We start from the raw sequence: 13,447 nt of genomic DNA on the forward strand, positions 1-13,447 counted from the left end.
AATGCAATGATTTAACAGCTGGGTGGATGAAATAAGTGGAAAAGGAAGGCTGAGAGGGTGTATAGGAAGGTGCAGATTTGAGGCTCAACAGACCCCTGCAGCTGAGTGCGCAGGGAAAGTTGAGTCTATAACCAGTGGAAGAATCAATAAAGAGAATTTTACCATATTTCTGTGTATCTTCTCTTGTTTTAATGTATGATTGGGTATAATTTGCAAGTATACTGTTTATTTGTTGCGCAAACTCATATGAATGTTTTGAATAAATAAATCTAACGTAATATGTCCAAGTACACGAAGGTAATTACTCGGTATAGGAAGATAAGTAAGATCTCGGGTAATAGCACAGAGCGCTGCTCTAGCAGCACGGAAGCTCCACAACCCTTGGTTAGGGCTGCACAAAGGCAGTTTATCAGGGCGTGAGGAACAAGGAAGTGCACGAAGTAACCTGCACATAGGGATGCACAACTGGACCAGTTGAACCTCTCAAACATCTCAAGGGTGTAGAAACATTGTTCCAGCACCCTCCCATACTACTTTAGATGAGACCTTAGTCCACACTCCACAAATTGTTGCTGAAAGGGCCAGTAGTACAGGGATTTGTTTGGCTAATTAACTCCGAACCTGGGTCAGGCCCCAACAAGCCAACATGTATATGTTTAGTCTTGGAATGAAATGTAGAGTTCTTTGCAAGATGTATGGTACTCTAGCTGTCACTGTGTAACCTACCCAACTCCTTCTACTTACCCAATTCATCTAGAAACCTTTGTAAGAAAAGAATTTCTTTACTAGCCTCTGTAGCATCAACATACTCTGCTTTCGTTGTTGAGAGTGCAACAACACTTTGCAGTTTTGAAACCCAACTGACAGTTGTTCCACCTACAATAAACACATACCCTGTGGTGCTCCTCCTATTATCTCTATCACTTGCCATATCTGCATCAACATATCCCTGTAGAGCAACGTTTGAAACACCAAAGCATAATGCTTGATTTTTGGTACCTCTCAAATACCTGAGAATCCACTTCACTTCCATCCAATGTTCTTTTCCTAGATTTGTAATGTACCTGCTTACAACTCACTGCATGTGTTCTCATGAAACCAGCTCACAAAAAGATAGAAAAGATAGATCGACGCCTTAGAAATAAGCCTCTTCAAGGGGGCAACCTCCTTTACATTACACAAATGAACAATTCTTCGATGATTCAAATGACAAGACCTCCTTTCTATATATAGGAGTCTAAGGAGTCATAATATAATCAGAGCCGACATAACAATAATAATGTAAGGGCACAATAATAATAATAGTGGGCTTCTATGGGGTACAATAATAATAGTATAGGGACTACATGGGCACAACAATATAATAAGGGGGTTGTACTAATAACAATAAGGGGTTACACTAGTAGTATAGGGACCTAACATTCCCCTCTCCTTCAAAAAGTGTTGTCCTCAACACTTGAGTAGTTCTTGATGCTTCTTTATAAAAAATTTGTCCTCCCATGTGGAATATTTATCGGCTAAGTTCTTCCACTTGATGAGATACTCTAAAATTGATCGATTTCGTAACTTTTGAGTTCTTGTTTCTGTGACTTCTCCAGGCTCCAATATGATTTTTTCTTCCTCGTAAAGTTATGGCAATATTGTTTGAACTAGGATCTTCTGTAACTTTTGAATCAGTGGCCACACTTCTTCATCCTTCTTCCATTCATCCCTTGCTCCATTCATCCAATCTGGTTGGATAATAGAAATAGCACAAAACAATTCTTCCACATCCTCATCCTTTCTTGAGAGTGCATCTGCAAAAACATTTTTCTTCCCTTTTTTGTAGATGATTTCAAAGTCATAACCCAACATATTTGTGACTCATTTGTTATGTTCTTCTAATGATAATATTTGTTCTAAAAAGTATTTAAGACTATCATGATCCATTTTTACATTGAAGTGTCTTCCCATTGGGTAAGGTCGCCATTTCTTAAGTTCATGTATTATTGCCAACATTTCCTTCTCATAAATAGCTTGCTTGAGATGTAGCTATAAAAATAACCAATCACCTACATCAAAACATTTTTCACTGCGATGTTGATCTACCTGTTGTTTCATTTGATTCTGCACCAAAGTGGCGTTATCCTTTAAAAGTTGAAGAATTTGTTGTTGATGCTCGATGTGATCTTTCACTACTTGAACCTTTTTCTTCTTGATATGTCCTTCTACCTTTAGAGTTTGAGGAGTGGTAATTTCTTCCAATGCTTTACAAGATATGGTCGGATTCAATTCTTCATGCTCGATGTGATCTTTCACTTCTTGAACATTTTTCTTCTTGATATGTCCTTCTATCTTGATAGTTTGAGGAGTGGTAATTCCGGCCAATGCATTACAAGATATGGTTGGATTCATTTCTTCTTTCTCGATGTGATCTTTAACTTCTTGAACCTTTTTCTTATTGATATGTCCTTCTATATTGAGAGTTTGAGGAGTGGTAATTCTTGCCATTACTTTACAAGATATGGTCGGATTCAATTATTCTTTCTTTGGGGTTGGTTCCTGGTGTATACCCTCTTCTTTTGATGTTTCTTTATCCTTTTCTTCCTCCTCTTCATAATCTATGTAAAATAATTTCTTCTCAAAACACTTATGACCTTTAGTGCATTTGCTATCACAATTGTAACAAAGCCCTTTTTCTCTTTTTTCTTCCAATTGTTGTGGTGTCACCCTTGTACGTTGTGGAAGGCTAGGAGAAACAACACTTCCATGTTTATAGTTGTGAGGGGTAGAATTCCTTGTTTCCATACTTTTGCTTTCCACTTTTCTTGCCAACCTGAATGCCTTCTCCAATGAATCAGGTTCCCAAAGACGAACCTCATGTTGAATGTTATCCTTTAAAGTCTCTATGGAGACATCAATCCTCTGCTTCTCTGGAATATCATTTTCCCTTATATTCAATCTTTTAAAGTCCTCAATGTGCTCTGCCATTTAACACTTTTGTTTGAGATTTATCAATTGGCTAAAGACGGTGTTTCTCTTTGTATCCTCATAATGTGCTATCATTTCCTTTGTGAAAATTGACCACGTGACAAGTGGTTTACGAGAACAAAGCCCTTTATACCATAAAAATTGATATGGTTCTAAATAATTAGATGCAATACATACCTTTCTTAACAGTGGTACACCATGTAGATCAAAATATTTCTCCATCTGAAGTATCCAATTTACCGTATCCTTGCCATCAAACTTCCTCATCTTGCTTTTTCTTGATTTTAGGAGCTCGATCTTGAAACGACTGTAACTCTATAATTTCAGATCTTCCAGTTCTGAAATTGCGATCTACAGTAGTCCTCTACATCCTCTTTCGAATGCTGCCAGTCTTATCGAAATTGGATTCTCCAAGGAAGAGTTATGCACAATCTCCCAAGATGACATGATTATACACCTTTTCAGAATAGCGAACTTGTATGACGTGCCACATGTCATTGTTTTGACCTTTAGATCTGAAAAATATACATAGGAAACTACAATCCATCCTCTTTCTTTAACTTCTTACTAAATTTCAATTTGATGCTTAGAGAGACAGTTATGACGATTTTCCCAAGGTGACCTGTTTGGAATGTAATTCGGGGGTCTGCAAAAAGCCTACCTTACTCAGACTATATCTTCGCAAATATAACGAGACAGGATCTGAAATTCGAAGCCGAGGTTCAAACCGATTTCTTCTCAATTGTGCTTTTGGTTTAGCTTGTGAAACTTTGTACCGAAAGAGTTATAGCAAAAATCCCATGATGACCTGTTTTAGTTTAAATTCTGGAGTTTGGAAAAACCCTCACTTCCTCAACTCATATCTCCGAAAATATAGCAAAACAAGCTCTGAAAATCGAACCCAAGGTTTAGCGTGAGTTCGTGTTTTTTTTTCCGCTTCTAAAACATCGTAGAACAAAATTTATGGCGCAAATGCCACGATGACCTGTTTGGAGCAGCGAAACCCTAGAATCCAAAGCTCTAATACCAAATGTTATGAAACCAGCTCACAAAAAGATAGAAAAGATAGATGAATGCCTTAGAAATAAGCCTCTTCGAGGGGGCAACCTCCTTTACATTAAACAAATTAACAATTCTTGGATGATACAAATGACACGACCTCCTTTCTATATATAGGAGTCTAAGGGGTCATAATATAATCAAAGTCGACATAACAATAATAATGTAAGGGCACAATAATAATAATAGTGGGCTTCTATGGGGCACAATAATAACAATATGGGGACTACATGGGCACAACAATATAATAAGGGGGTTGTACTAATAACAATAAGGGGTTACACTAGTAGTATAGGGACCTAACATGTGCAATATCAGGCCTTGTGCAGACCATTGCATACATTAAGCTTCCAACTATTGATGCATATGGAACTTTATACATATAATCCATTTATTCCTAAGTCTTGGGACACATTTCCTTAATTAGTTTGATATGGCTAGCCAAAGGTATACTAAATGGTTTTTCATCCTGCATATTAAACCTTTTCAAGACCTTTTGTATGTACTCACTTTGAGACAATGTTAATTTGTGATTCTTCCTGTCTCTAGTTACTATCATACCAAGGATTTGTTTTGCAGCACCCAAATCCTTCATTGTAAATGTGTTTGCCAATTTTCTTTTGAGCACATTTATTTCCTGCATGTTAGAACCTGCAACAAGCATGTCATCTACATATAATAACAATATAATATAGTGGCCATCATTTTTCCTTTTGAGATAAACACAATGATCAGAGTGACATCTAGTATAACCTTGTTCAGACATAAACCTATCAAATTTTAGATACCACTAGCTTGGAGCCTGTTTTAAGCCATACAAGCTCTTCTTCAACCTACGCACTAGTTTATCCTTCCCTTTTACCTCATATCCTTGTGGCTACTGCATATATATCTCTTCCTCCAAATCCCCATGGAGAAAGGTTGTCTTTACATCTAATGGCTCAAGATGCAAATCTTCAGCTGCTACTAGACTTAAGATAGTTCTAGTTGAAGTCATTTTAACAACAGGAGAAAATATCTCATCAAAGTCCATACCCTTTTTCTATGCAAACCCCTTAACCCCAAGTCTAGATTTATACCTTTTTCTACCTCCATCTTGTTCCTTCAACCTCTAAACGCATTTATTCTGCAATGTTGTTTTACCTGCGGGAAACCTGACTAACTTCCAAGTCTGGTTATGTGCTAAGGAGTCCATCTCTTCTTTCATTGCTTGCTCCCACTTCTTCCTAGTTTCTACCTGCACTGCTTCTTCATAACATTCTAGTTCACCAGAATCTGTCAACAATACATAATATAATGAAGGAGAGTATCATTCAGGGGTCTACTTATCCTGGTAGATCTTCTAACACCAGTTTCAGGTATTTGAAGTGCTTGTTGCTATTGTGGTTGTTATTGTTGTTCTAGCAGTTGATAATTATGATTTTAAAGAACCTTCACTTTTTTTGTGATGTCATCAAGAACTGTGTTTTCTCTGTTTTCTTTTTCCTGTTTCTTTTCCTGCATCTGATCCTTATACAAAATATTTTCATTGAATATGACATCTTTTCTCCTAATGATTTTGTTTTTTTCATAATCATAAAAGCAATAACCAAAATCATTAACACCATAACCAATATAGGTACATTTCTTTGATTTTGCCTGAATCTTTGTTCTATTTTCTTTATTAATGTGGACAAAGGATTCACAACCAAAAGTTTTTAAAAATGAGTAGTTTACCTTTTTACCTGTCCATGCCTCCTCTAGAATACCACCATCCAAGGAGCTTGAAGGCCCTCTATTTTTTAGATAAACAGTAGTATCTACAGCATCTGCCCAAAATTGTAAAGGAAATCCTGCATGCAATCTCATGCACCTTGCACGCTCCATGATTTTCCTGTTCATCCTTTCTAACACACCATTTTCTTGTGGTGTTCCTGGAATTGTCTTCTCTCTATGAATTACATTCTCTGAATAGTACCTATCAAACTCTTTGCTGCAATATTCACCTCCATTGTCTGATCTGAGACACTTCAACCTTTTTCCTATCTCATTTTCAAGCAAATCTTTCCATTTCTTGAAAGTATCAAATACATCAGATTTATTTCGAATACAATAAATCCAGGTTTTTCTGGTTGCATCATCAATAAAAGCAACATAATAACAAGAGCCACCGAGAGATGATACCTGAGTAGGTCCCCATACATTTGTATGCACAAGCGCTAAATTTTCACTCTTCTTTTCTTTCCCAACTATGAGGAATCTGACTCTCTTCTCTTTTCCATAAACACAATTCTCACAGAATTTTAAATCAACATGCTTCAAACCTGACAACAAATTTATGGAGTGAAGAATCTACATCCCCTTCTCACTCATGTACCTGAGCCTATGATTCCACAATGTCGTATCTTCTCATGTAGAGGTTAAATCATTAGCAAAATTAGAAATACCATTGCATAAATACAATGTACCAACCTTTTCTCCTTTTGCTATTATCAGGGCTCCTTTAGTGACCTTCCAGGTTTTATCTGTAAAAGTATTCACACGACCTTCACCTCCCAACTACCCTGTTGAAATAAGATTTTTCTTTAGATATGGAACATGCCTTACCTCCTTCAATAGCCATTGATTTCCATTCTGTTGTTTTATGAAAATTGTACCCATTCCAATGATTTTACAGGGTTTATCATCACCCAATCGAAACTGTCCAAAATCTCCTTGAACATAGTCTTGAAAATGTTTCCTATCAGGTGTGGCATGGAATGAGGCCCCTTGATCTACCACCTAGGCATCAATAATATTTTCTAATGAAAGAATCAAAGTATCTTGCAACACATCACTTGTCACATTCGCTCATGATTGTTTTCTTGTTGTGCATCTCATTCTTTTCCCTTCCGAGACTTGCAGCCTTTCTTCAAGTGTCTTTTTTTCCCGCATTTCTAGCACACTATCCTCGATCTGAACTTGAATCTTCCTTTCCTTGACTTGCTATGATATCCTGGGCTCTTTCCTCTTTCCATTTTTCTTCCCCTAGTCTTTGTAGTCAACTAATTACTTGATGTCTCACTGGAGCTTTTTCGTCACATTTCCTCACTAAGGATTTGTTGTGGGGAAAAATGCCTATGCAGGATGATCCTATCCACCTAAGGTGTGACAGTGCCTTAGCAACAAACGAGTACAGCTATACTGGTTTCTTCCTTTATGAAATGTGAAAGAAGAGAGATCAATAGACTTACCGGTGTCTTCCGTTTGTCCCTCGATCCAATCTCCCTTCTCTTTGGGTGTTCACAGCTACTTGCCTTCTTGCTTCTTCAGCTACAACTTCCTGCAAGATCACAAGAGAACAGCTACTTGCGACAAGAGAACAGCTACTTGAGACAAGAGAAGAACACTACACAAAGACAGATGTTCACATTCAAAACTAGTTTAGGATTAGAAATAAACCAAATACACTAACACATTCATACATTAAAATACATCAGCATATAGGAGAAACCAAGATAGCTTTATTGATGAATAACAAGGTTCAGGAAGAGATACAACCCAGAGGGCTCCAATCCAGCATCTCCTTCCCAACAAATGGAATTCCTATCTTCAGCCCCTTCAAAGCATTAAGCACCCAATGATTCCAGTCTCAAACCAATAGCAATTCTTTGCAATAACAAAATTCCAGCCTCTAGATCTCATGGAGAAGAGATCCATATATAGATGTTTGGAGAGAGGATGAGTTAGCTTGAGATCTGACTAGTGTCCTCTCCCTCTATCAGTTCTTGAGTCCACTTGGAGGTTCTTGCTTCCACTTGGAGATTTGGAACCTCTTACTCATCACTAGTCGAATTCCCTGAGGCAAGTGTCATTTTGGAAGCTTCCTAGGTCTTGACACCTTGAGAAATAAGCCTGCCACTTGTCCACTCTCGTTCAGCGCAGGTAGCCTTTGTTCCAGTTGACATTCAGCACAGGTAGCCAGTGTTGGCTTTGACATTCAGCGCAGACAGCTAGTGTAGCCACTGAAATGATCCTGAATTGACTTGTTTCTGAGCAGTTTCAGGTGGAGAACTTTTGTGAATTGCTGTGGTTTGTTAGCCTTGTTCCTCTAGGGGTAGGAACAACATGTTTAGGGACTTTGGATCCCTTAGATTATGGACATTTCATGCTCAATGCTGCAAGGCACAAAAATGTCTATAACAGTTTCCCCCTAAAGTATGAGGTTGTTTATCGGGCGAAATGCTTTATCAGGGGGATCCGAAGTTCATCCAATGCTGGGAGGAGACCTGTAATACAATACAATACAATACATTATTTTTCATACTGCTTTCATGATCTAGTTGAGGTGGGCATTCCCATGCTCAGCTTTATAAATACATTTTTCTGTACATAGAACAGACAATCGTCTGATGGTCGACTGATAATTTTGATGAAATTATCATCCTTTGAGTAGGATGATTATCTGCTGCAATGATGTACATGTCAATGTCTTTACCTTTCCTGAGTATATATCGCAGCCTGGATGGATGAAACTAGATCCAGGGTCTTCAAACTCGTTCGATCTTCACTCTAAGTACAAGTCGATCCATGTGAGAAATGTTCTGAAGTCGAACATGGAAAGACATCGCTTGATTACCGGTCAATGATGTAAACTGTTAACAAGCGCGAGAGGAATCACCGATAATGATAATGACACTCAAGGTACTGCAGTACAATTCACGTGGTGTGAATAAAGGACTTGGCGTCGAACACCACGCAAAATCTTTCGGTCGAAGGTCATTGATGTATACCTGTCGCCGGAAGTGAGAAAATTGCCATTGTGGCATGCAAGCTTCAAAGTACTGAAGGGGTTGTTCCTAGATCAACTTCTTGGATAATGAGCTGATGTCGACAAGAAGCGACCCGTCACAGGAGGGCCTTAATGAATCCCACATCAGTGACACGGAACGGAGCTAATGATTTTAATGGAGGTGAAAACGATCTGTGACATATGATTCAGGGTGGCAGTCATGAATGGATGAAGGATAATGTATGGCAGTGGATGGGACATGGTTGACTCTTTCTGAACGACTTCTCTTGAACATATGGCGACACTGATGCGATGGATCGGTAGCATTACCCCAAATATGGATGGTATGGCAAGACCATGGTGATGTGACCAGTGAATGAAACAACCCAACCCAATTGTGGTACGGAGGAAAAGTGTCATGTTCAAGAGCGACTTGCTACCATCAAAGTTTTCTTTAGTTTCTCCCAATTTTTCCCTAGTCATTGCTGACCAGTACCTCTTTATTTTTGTCAAGCTTGAGTAGGATAACATATGCTTGTTCTATAACCTGCCCTTCGGGCAAGCCCATCGCTATGTTTTAACGAACCTAGCGATAGTGAAACTCGTTCTTGTCTAAAGACAAGTTTGTCGCTATTTAATGATTTTAACGAGTCTAACGACAAGGATAACTCGGTCCTTTTCATTTTTAGAGAGTCTGAAAAGGTACATAAAGTCAACTCCAAAATTCCTTTTTCGTCATCTAATCCCTTAAGTCCGAAAAAGTGTAAAACAATACAGAAGGGATGAGTTTTCGATAGTTTTAACGAGCCGAATAAAACAAGCGCTCGATCTTTTTGTGCAATAATCCCTCAGGTCCAAAAAGATTAAAATCTAGAGGAGGGATAGCTCTTCCGGTCGCTTTAACGAGCTGGAAGGCCAAAACTCGGCAATCTTTTCATATTTTACGAGTCAGTTGAAAAGAGCTTAAAGAAGACTCGTCTTTTGAGGAACGAGTGATAAACAGGGATAGCAGTTGATTCCAGGTACAGGTTGGAATTTTCCAATCACGGCAGTGTCACAAGGATGGCTAGGTGAAATCACTCTTCGCAGCTGTTCCTCAAAATGGGTAAACAATCAGATGGAAGTGAACGATCGACCAAATTGAAAAGTGGAGGTGACGGTGCAAACATGACCAAGGCTTTAACGGCTGATGATATTACATTCACAGTGGTTATTTACCGGGATAGTTCATTTTTTAACGAGCTTAAACGCGGGTGCAAACATTTGCTCGATCTTACGTTTATTTTTTAATGAGCATGAATTACGTGGTAAAACTGCTCGGATCTTGCGTTTATTTTTTAACGAGCATGAACTTTGTGCTAAAACTGCTCGATCTTACATTTATTTTTTAACGAGCATGAATTACATGCTAAAACTGCTCGGATCTTGCATTTATTTTTTAACGAGCATGAACTTTGTGCTAAAACTGCTCGATCTCCCAGTCATATGATAAGAGCGTCTCATCAAGAGTCTATTTTTTATGGAGCTTCATCTCACTAAGCTTTGCTCCGGATCCTTTCTTTATGCAAGTTCGGAAATGACTAATCCTACGAGTTTAAAGGGTTAGAGGTCCTAAAAATTTAAAAAATAAATAGCCGCCCCTTGCTTGCACTCCAAAAGGTTTACATGCCCCCAGGTATAAAACAGAGTTTCAAGGTTACCTCTACTTCTCTTCCGCCAAAACTTTTTTTTTAACGAGAGAGGCTTACCTCTTTCAGGTTACCCAAAGATTGTCTCGTTAATCTTTCAAACAAAACACTTCCTCGACAATGTCTACCGAAATAGACAAAGGTGAGTGACAATTCTTGTCTACTTACATAACTTTGACAAAAGAATCTTATTCCAGAACAACCCCTCTTCCAACCACGGACGGGGTACAGACTAGTCATATTTGCTCGCGGAAACCTACCCTATACCCAAAGTTTTCCTGCCGAAGCAGACCAGGACGCATGCCCCCTGGGTTCCGGTCATATCCTCCTGGATTACTCGCGCTCATCAGGAGGATGGACCGTGGGTTGAGACACTTCTTGCATGAATAGACCATTTAGGGATGGTACATGACTATTTGCGATGCGTGATCCGGGAAATGAAAGTTGGTCTACGAGCTTGACCATTCTTCCTTCATGCGGAAAACACATTACTCTAAAGAGTGAGGAGACTATAGCTCCCATGCAATATATATAGTCTCGTCCAAGGAGTAGGTTATAATCCAAGGGTCCCTGAACGACCATCACGTTCATTTGAACGGTCTTCCCTTTCAATGTAATAGGCACATTGGGGAGGATCCCTAAATGTCGACTGGTTCCTTTATCAAAACCTGATAGATTTCGCACCTCAGGTAAAAGCGCTGGCAAGCCAAGCGCTTTCCAAGCAATAGAGGAAAGGATACTCACAGATTCCCCCTCATCAATGATAGTGCCAGCCATTACCATTATGTATATTTGAACGATAATTCTGAATGGTATGCTTGCTGGCAACCGAGGTCTGCCTAGTTGGTTCCAGTCAAAGGACACGACCAGGTTGCTTGGTGGTGGGACCGAATAGACGACCAGATATCGCTCCGACGAACTTCCTTCCTGCGATAAAGGAATGGGGGCATTGCCCCCTTGTTCATCAGAGTCAGTGTTGATGAAGAGAATTTGGACGGTGTCGTCTTTATTCTCCTCTGCGATGGTATCATTCGAAGATAGAGCCTCTGAAGGCAAAACTGGGTCAACTGCCGTATCAACCTTTTGAATTTCGTCAGGCATGGATCCAGACGGTTCATCTTCAATGATAGGTGCTTCGGCTGACCACCTGGGCGGGTTAGCCGGGTTCTCAACTAGTGAAGGACTTGGCAGGAGTTTTTGATATCCAGGAGGAAGTTGCGCTCGTAAAATCGGGCGATCTTCCAGAACTCTTTTAGCCTCATCTAAGAAGGGACAATGGTGGATGGCGTGATCGCCTTCACACAGTTTGCAGGGAAATCTAGCTTTCCCTCTCTGTCCTAGGACTTCACTTTCACTAGTCGACGGTGAGCAGTCAACATGGCTATCAGAGGTTGATGCTACCGAATTGTGCAAACGGGGAGACCAGTCCCTTAGTATTCGAGGGATACAGGGACAATCTCTGTGGAAGTGGTCTCCCTTGCATATGACACATGGCGATTTAGGCCTCATCAGTGCTGTGTGTGGATTTTTGTCAGACGACTCTCGTTTGCCCCCAGTCGCTTTTGGCTCCTTCTTCTTTTTTTCCTTCTTCTCCTTAGGAACTTGGTTTTTTGTTTTACCAGTTCCGTCAAGCGAAGAGGAAGGAGGAGAGGAAGATGAAGTAGAAGGCTGGTGGGCGACTCTGGTCTGGTCTAACTGTTGACTCGACTATTCAGGAATGGTGGTGTTCTGAATGACATTGGTTGAAAACAGCCAGACCGGTAGGCCAATTGTCAGTCCTGGAAGCGACAATGTGGCCATGTGGGGCGCACCAACATCTCCCCAAGAGGAGAAGGGACTAGGATTTCCACCAAGGGGAATTCCTTGGTTGGTGTGCTCCATCTTTCAACTTAAAGATCAACGCAGGAATTAAAGGGTGATTGTTTCGTTTAAAATAAATTTTAACAACGCTTTAGACACAACTTGCTTTTTAAATTTTAAAGAGTCAAGAAAAAGCTAAAGATGACTCTAGTCTCCTTCGATGTTTTAACGATCCCGAAGTGACAAATGCTCGGATGGACTTTTTCCGTTATAGAGTCTGAAAAAGGTCAAAAGGAACTGCTCTGGAGTTCTAGGCAGAGGGTGTGCCAAACTTTTTGCAAAACCGCAGAATACTTTTTAGGGTACGGGCGGTCGATCTTCCTGAATGCTGTGTTCAGTGCATTGCGATCAGTAGGGCGGCCGACATGGCTTCCTAAGGATAAAGGTTTTATGCCTATAGGGGTCTCCCAATATATACGTGACGGTACGTGGGAGCACAATCTGTACTGGCGGTATCGTCCCTCAAGAGGAATCACCCACCTTCTACGAGATCGACAGTCACCAGGCTTAACGACGCCGGAACACGTCTCTAGCCTAGACCTCTATGTTGTGCATTATGTTACAAAGCGTTGTTAAGTTCATTCAATTTATTTTAGGTTGATCTTTTTAAAGTTTGCCTTTCAAGGTTCACCACGAGATGTATGATACAAATTCCTAAATGCAGTCTAAAGATGATAAGCAAGCTTTATATCTTTTCAACTTTGAAAATCCTAGCTACTAAGGGAAAAGAAAGACACCATCTTTTCTCAAAGAGAAATCAGCACACTCTAATGCACTTTTCCTAAATCCAACATGCAAACTATCAAATGCAAATGCACAATGCAGGTGTTTGTTTTCCGCTTTCTTAGTATTGATGCCTACAAAGAAAGCTTTTTGTACAACTTTGAATTTGCTTTTAAATGATCAATACAAACAAGTTTACTTTTTTGCAATCAGAGAGGGTAGAAGAGATTACACTACTTAACGATTTTCGAAATGAATACTTGTTTTGACACTTAAAAGAGACAAATTCAAACCAATAAGCAAAAGTAAATGTATAATCAATCTGCAAACAGCCAATGAACTCTCTTCTAAGATCACAATCAATCAGATCTGAATCAAAAGCTACAGGATGACTATT

Source organism: Pinus tabuliformis, chromosome 3_2, assembly GCF_031772625.1.
Source record: "Pinus tabuliformis cultivar Carrire ecotype Pingquan chromosome 3_2, CPIR1, whole genome shotgun sequence".
Classification (NCBI taxonomy): domain Eukaryota; kingdom Viridiplantae; phylum Streptophyta; class Pinopsida; order Pinales; family Pinaceae; genus Pinus; species Pinus tabuliformis.